General features: G+C 24.0%; 1 long non-coding RNA gene across 1 annotated transcript; it reads right to left on the bottom strand.

Moving 5' to 3' along the window:
• Nucleotides 1-3,411: 3,411 nt before the first annotated feature.
• Nucleotides 3,412-5,805, bottom strand: LOC149987280 (uncharacterized). Its single transcript, XR_016498942.1, has 2 exons — nt 5,052-5,805; nt 3,412-4,637 (listed from the first exon to the last, which is right to left on the bottom strand). It is a non-coding gene; the product is annotated as an uncharacterized LOC149987280 (long non-coding RNA).
• Between the last annotated feature and the right edge of the window lie 221 nt (nt 5,806-6,026).

Raw genomic sequence — 6,026 nt, forward strand, 5'->3', positions numbered from 1 at the left:
ATAATAAAAAGAAACATAAGTTAGGTAAAAAATATATGGATTTGTTTTAAAGAAATAGCATAGGATTTTTGAATTAAAGTTTGATATATATTTAAAGATATGGAATTAAAATATTTTTAGACTAATAATAATATTTAGAACATATATATATATATATATATATATATATATGTGTGTGTGTGTATATATAAGTTATTATAGATTGAGTCAATATACTCTTATGCCATTAAAATATAGTAAATGTTCATTAAAAGATAGTTATAATATTAAAACTAAAATGGCTATTGCTAAAGACAAGAAGATTAGAGACTCTTGAAACAAAACTAAGAATAAAAAAGGTGTTAAAAAAAGTAAAAAAGACCTTACTCTTGCCTCCATATATATATATATTATTTAATTAAGAAGCTACATAAAATATTATATAAATCATCCAATATGTATTCAACTTGCAAAACAAGATTCTAACATATGCACCACATGGCTAAGTTGTATGACAAGTGGTCAACATATACAACATATAGCCAACTAATTAGCCATGTTTTCAACTTACCAATTACATGTCAACACTTAAGAAGTTAAATCTATGTTTATGAAGCTTTTAAGATGCTTCTTTACAAGATATTATTAAATTTACTTACTTCTATCTACTTCTACCTAATCTCTTTTATATAAATAATTAATAATATAAATATCTATATTTGTGATATAAAGATAAATTAAAGTAGGATAAATATGCAAAAGTAAGACTTTAAGGTTTAAAATAATTTTTATTTAGCTATTATTTTCTATTATTTAGATTTTTTAAAAGAGATAGGTGTATATATATATATATATATATATATATATACATACATACAAACATACATCAAAGGTCTTATTTTAAAATATATATATTTTTATTATAAATAAATTAAAGAATAAAAATTCATTCTATTATTTTTTATTTTAGAAAAAAATTAAAGATTAAGATTTGTTATGAATTCAATAATAAAAAGAATTCTTGTAATTATGTATTTATTTCAAGAATAGCATCACTATACAAAAGATGCTTCTATATTAAATAAATTTATATCATTCATACAAATCTTAAATTATTAATAAGTGTACTGCAATATATTTTTGTTATAATATGAATTTAACATTATATATGGTTCTTAAAAACAACAAAGTCCATAAGATATGTATTTAAGACACTCTTTTTATGCACCAAAAAAAATGTATATAATTAATAATAGATTATTATATTAAAGTTCAAGAAATTTTATCTGTAATCTATTTAATCAAAAAAGATATTATAATTTTAAAATTTAATAATATTAATATAATTTTTAGATGATCAAAATATATTTCAATATGACTTTATTAGATTTAATTTTAACAAAAATCTTCTCTATCACAAATGGCATTTGTATACTTTAGATGATGAAATATAATCATGTATAATTCAAATACTTATAACTTTCTAATAATAAGATATTTTAAATATTAAGAACTTTGAAGATTATTTAAAGGAATTTTTAGTGGTTTCACCTATGAAAAATTATCAAAACATTTATTCAATCATGTGACACTTGACCTTAAAGAAATATTTTTTTATTATAGATCCTATATGCTTTCAAAATATTTAAATATTCAAAAATAATATTATTAAAAAAAATTAAAAATTTTATTAAAAGATCTTTGATTTTTAAATTCTTATAATTTATTTATTAAATAGTGATTTGTCAAACCAAAATATCATATTTTTTATCTTGTATAAAAATTATAATTAGTAAAGAAACAAAAAAAAACTTTAAAAAGTATTCATCAATATTATGGCTTTTAATTATTTTTATATCTAATTAAAGAATACACAAAAAAATAGAAGTAAAGAATGAAATATTTGTAAAAGTATAAATGTTATTCTGAGATTTTTTGTGACAAGTGATACCTCAAAAGATTGAACTATGCTATAAAGTCATATTTTTTTAGTATAAGAAGCTTTCATATTAATGTGATTAAGTTTTTGATAATATTACCTCAAACAAATATTGTTTTGTATTTGGATCATTTCTAATAATGTCATCATTACATAAGCTTAAGTGAAAAAAAATTATTCAAATTAAAATCATACTATAAATATATATATATATATAGGATAATAATAAAGTGATCCAATTAAAGCAACCTATTCTATTTTAACCATCATTGAATCCTTATAGCCTCTATTTCTATTTTTAATTATTCTCCATTCTCAACTATAGTCAAACAAAAAGATGGGGGGGTAGGAATAAGGACAGCAATTGGGAATATGGAAATAGTTGAGAAGGGAAACAATAATTGAAAATAGAGAAATAGTTGGAATGGAGATGGTGTTGAAAAGATATCATGATGGTTTAAACATGTCAGTTGATTTAGTAAAATTTTGAATTGCTTAATTATATATATATATATATATATATATATTTATTTATTTATTTATTTATATTATATTTTTGAATAATTTCTTAAATTTAATATATTTAAATATATGTATATAAAACATATATTGATTATTTAAAAATAAACTTATTTATAAAATAAATAATATACACATATTTTTTGATGCAATATAAGATTTTTTTATATTAATATTCAAATAGATAAAGTATAAATATATTTATATATAAAAAAAGAGAGATATCTCATGTAATTTACAAATAATAAAAAATATATATTAATATTTATTAATATTAAAAAATGATAATAATAATTTTTTATTGAATATTAAATTATTTTTTTGTAATACACACTTTATACTTAATTTTTCTACATATAGAATCTACTTATTAGATAAAATTATTTAATAATGGTTTTAAAAGTATATATATATATATATATATATATATATATACACATTTAATTTTAAAAGAGATGTTAAAAGTACAATATCAAAGTATATTCATGATTATTTTTTTAAAAAATAAAACAAAACAAAACAAAACAAAGAAGTACTATATATATATATATATATATATATATACATAGATAGATAAAAAAAATTTAAAAAGTTGTTAATATTTTATAGAACTTCTAAAATGAAGAAATACATTGGTATCTCTTAAATGTATTAAATCTATTGACACTTATTATAATTATAATAATGTAAATACATATTTTCAAGGACATAAATATTAAAGAACTAAAAGTTCAATACACTTTTGTGTTACTCGAAAAGACTAAAAAAACATTTAAATATGGTATAATATTAAATTAAAATGACTATTATTAAAAATAAAAACATTAGAAAGTCTTCAAACAAGAGTAAGGATTAGAAAGGCATTGACAAGAATGAAGAAGGCTTTACTCTTAACTCCATATATACTGTCTAACTAAGAGCTATATAGTGACATTCTATAAGACATCCAATATGTGTCCAATTTGTGAGACATGTGTTTTAACTTACAAGGCAAGTTTATTATATATGTGCCAAATTGTTAGCTTATACCACAAGCTACCTACATGTGCAATATGTAGCTCACTTATTGATCAAGTTTCTAATTTATAAATCAAATATAAATATGAATAAAGTCAAATATATGTTTATAAAGCTTCTAAGAAGCTTTGCCTTAAGATAATATTGAATCTCTTTACATTTACTTTCTATTTAGCACTTCTTATCTAAATAAATATGTATGTCTATGACACATATTAAGTTTTGGTATTATCTCGATAAACATTATTTTGTGAAAAATGAGATTTCATTTTACATAACTTCATTATTATTCATTATATTTGATGAGGTACCAAGTAGGTGTAGGAAGTTTTTGAAAGAAGTAGAGCTTGTAACCTAGGTAAATGATAAACATGTAGAAGAAAAGTATAAATAAGAAACAAACATATTCTTTTTACTTAACATTCAAAAAATACATACCAATAAGAAGAATTTTAATCTCAAAATATGAAAGTGAAATTTTATATTTAAAATAATTAAATATGTATGTACAATAATTCATGTTTAGATCAAAAGAATGTAGATATATGAATTGGAATTAAACATTTAGTTCAAATATAATATTCAATGAAAAGAATCATGTCAAAATGAAATAATATTAAAAGAATCAACAACATAAATTAAATTTCTAATAAATAGAAGAAGAAGAAGAAGAAGAAATGTTTTGGACTCTTTGACAAATATTTCTATCACAACTAAGAGCCAGACTTCTAGTGGTAATCAATTCTACAAAAATTATAAAATTGTATTACGTTAAAGTAAATAGTAAAAATACAGTAGAATAGGTTTTAGAGGCACCTGAGAGGACCGCAGCAGAGTGTTGTTATCGATGCTCTCTTGGCTCTGCCTCAGTGATGGTGAGGCAGCTGAATGCAAGCTCAGCTTTACTACCGAGCCGTAGAGTGACAATATATATAGAGATATATATATATATATATATATAGAGAGAGAGAGAGAGAGAGAGAGATATATATATATATAAACAGACGTATGTGTATGTGTTTATCATTCCTCTTTGCTCGTCACATATCAATGTGTTGGTGCTCCTATTTCCGTCATGGACTGCATCCTTTGCATCGTATCCGCTTGCAGCTGAATGTTGCGCAGGTTTATGGTCTAGACCACAACTCTTGAATTCAGTAAGTGCCGAATCAACGTCAGGATTCTGCACGCGGGGTGTTAAGGGACGTCATGAAAAAAAAATTGTTCCGAAGAAGAACCGCCAACACCTCAAAACTACGAAGCTCGTTTCAAAGTGACTGGCGCATTGGCTGAAAGGCGTGGCAGTAGTTTCAACGCCGTGGACGGCACCAACGGGCTGAGGTCTGCCGTTATGTTAACATCCACTCCTTATCACGACCAATTTCTACACCCTGACGACCTCTTCCATGCACGTCTCATGTGGTAGTGACTCGACCAAACGGCGAGAGATTCCTCGGTGGCCGATTCCGGTAATCAGCACAACAACGCACGACTTAAAGAGATTTTAAAATAAACAAACAAACAAATAATACTGTGTAACAATCCACATGCGTCGCGTGGAACCATGTCGGGAAAGACTGGAAGCAGTAAATTTCACCACGGAGAAGAAGACTTCAGGCTTGTGGTCCGTCAAGCTCCTCCACCGTTCTGTTGCAGCATGATAATGAAGAAGAATCAGGTTTCTTGTGACTAATGGCATTGAAGAAACATGCTCCTCCTCCTCTTCCTCCTGTATCACCACAACCTAAAGGAAGAGGAATGTCTCTCTCCCCGCTTTCAACATGTGCTTCCCGATGAAGGCAAAAGAGTTTGTATTCCACAACACTGCCTGTCAAGCAGCAATTAATGACAATGTAAAGCAACTTTGCCAACAACTTTGTTGAAGAGTGTTGCTCTAAAATGTGCGCCAACGGCTCTCTCTAACTTTTAAATCATATTATTCCAACATATTGTATATTTTTACTATTTTATATGATCGATGTTCCAAGCTTGTCAATTGTGATATTTTTATATTGTGTAGTTAATATAGTTTAAGACATCTATAGTTTATATCAATTTCTACATCAATTTTAATTAAGATTTTATAATTTTTATTCTTACTTGTGTGTTTCTATAAAACATTATAAAATTTTATTATAGCTTAGAAGTCATGATCATATTACTTGTTCTATCTTGTTAATATAATTGATTTTTTTTATTGAAACTTTTGTATTGTATCATTTGGTGATAGTTAACATGAAGATGTATTTAAGTATAAGTTAAATATTATTAATTTTTTTGTGCCTTAGAGGAAAGCTTTTTTTAATGTAAAATTTAATTTTTATAACATAATGATTTTTTATGCCCTCCATATATTGCTTCTCACAACTAATTTATTAGAAGAAAAAAAAGTTATATAATATTAAAAAAAGATATATCCAAGAAAGATATCAAATATAGAATTTTATATTTCTACTAAATCTTATTATTGAATAATTTGGAATTATTAAAGTATAAGAATTTCTTATACAAAAAATAGATAGTGTAGAATCTAAAATTTATATAATAAAATATATATAGTCATATTATATAA

The sequence above is a fragment of the Physcomitrium patens genome, chromosome 20, assembly GCF_059467195.1.
Source record: "Physcomitrium patens ecotype Gransden chromosome 20, ASM5946719v1, whole genome shotgun sequence".
Taxonomy (NCBI): Eukaryota; Viridiplantae; Streptophyta; class Bryopsida; order Funariales; family Funariaceae; genus Physcomitrium; species Physcomitrium patens.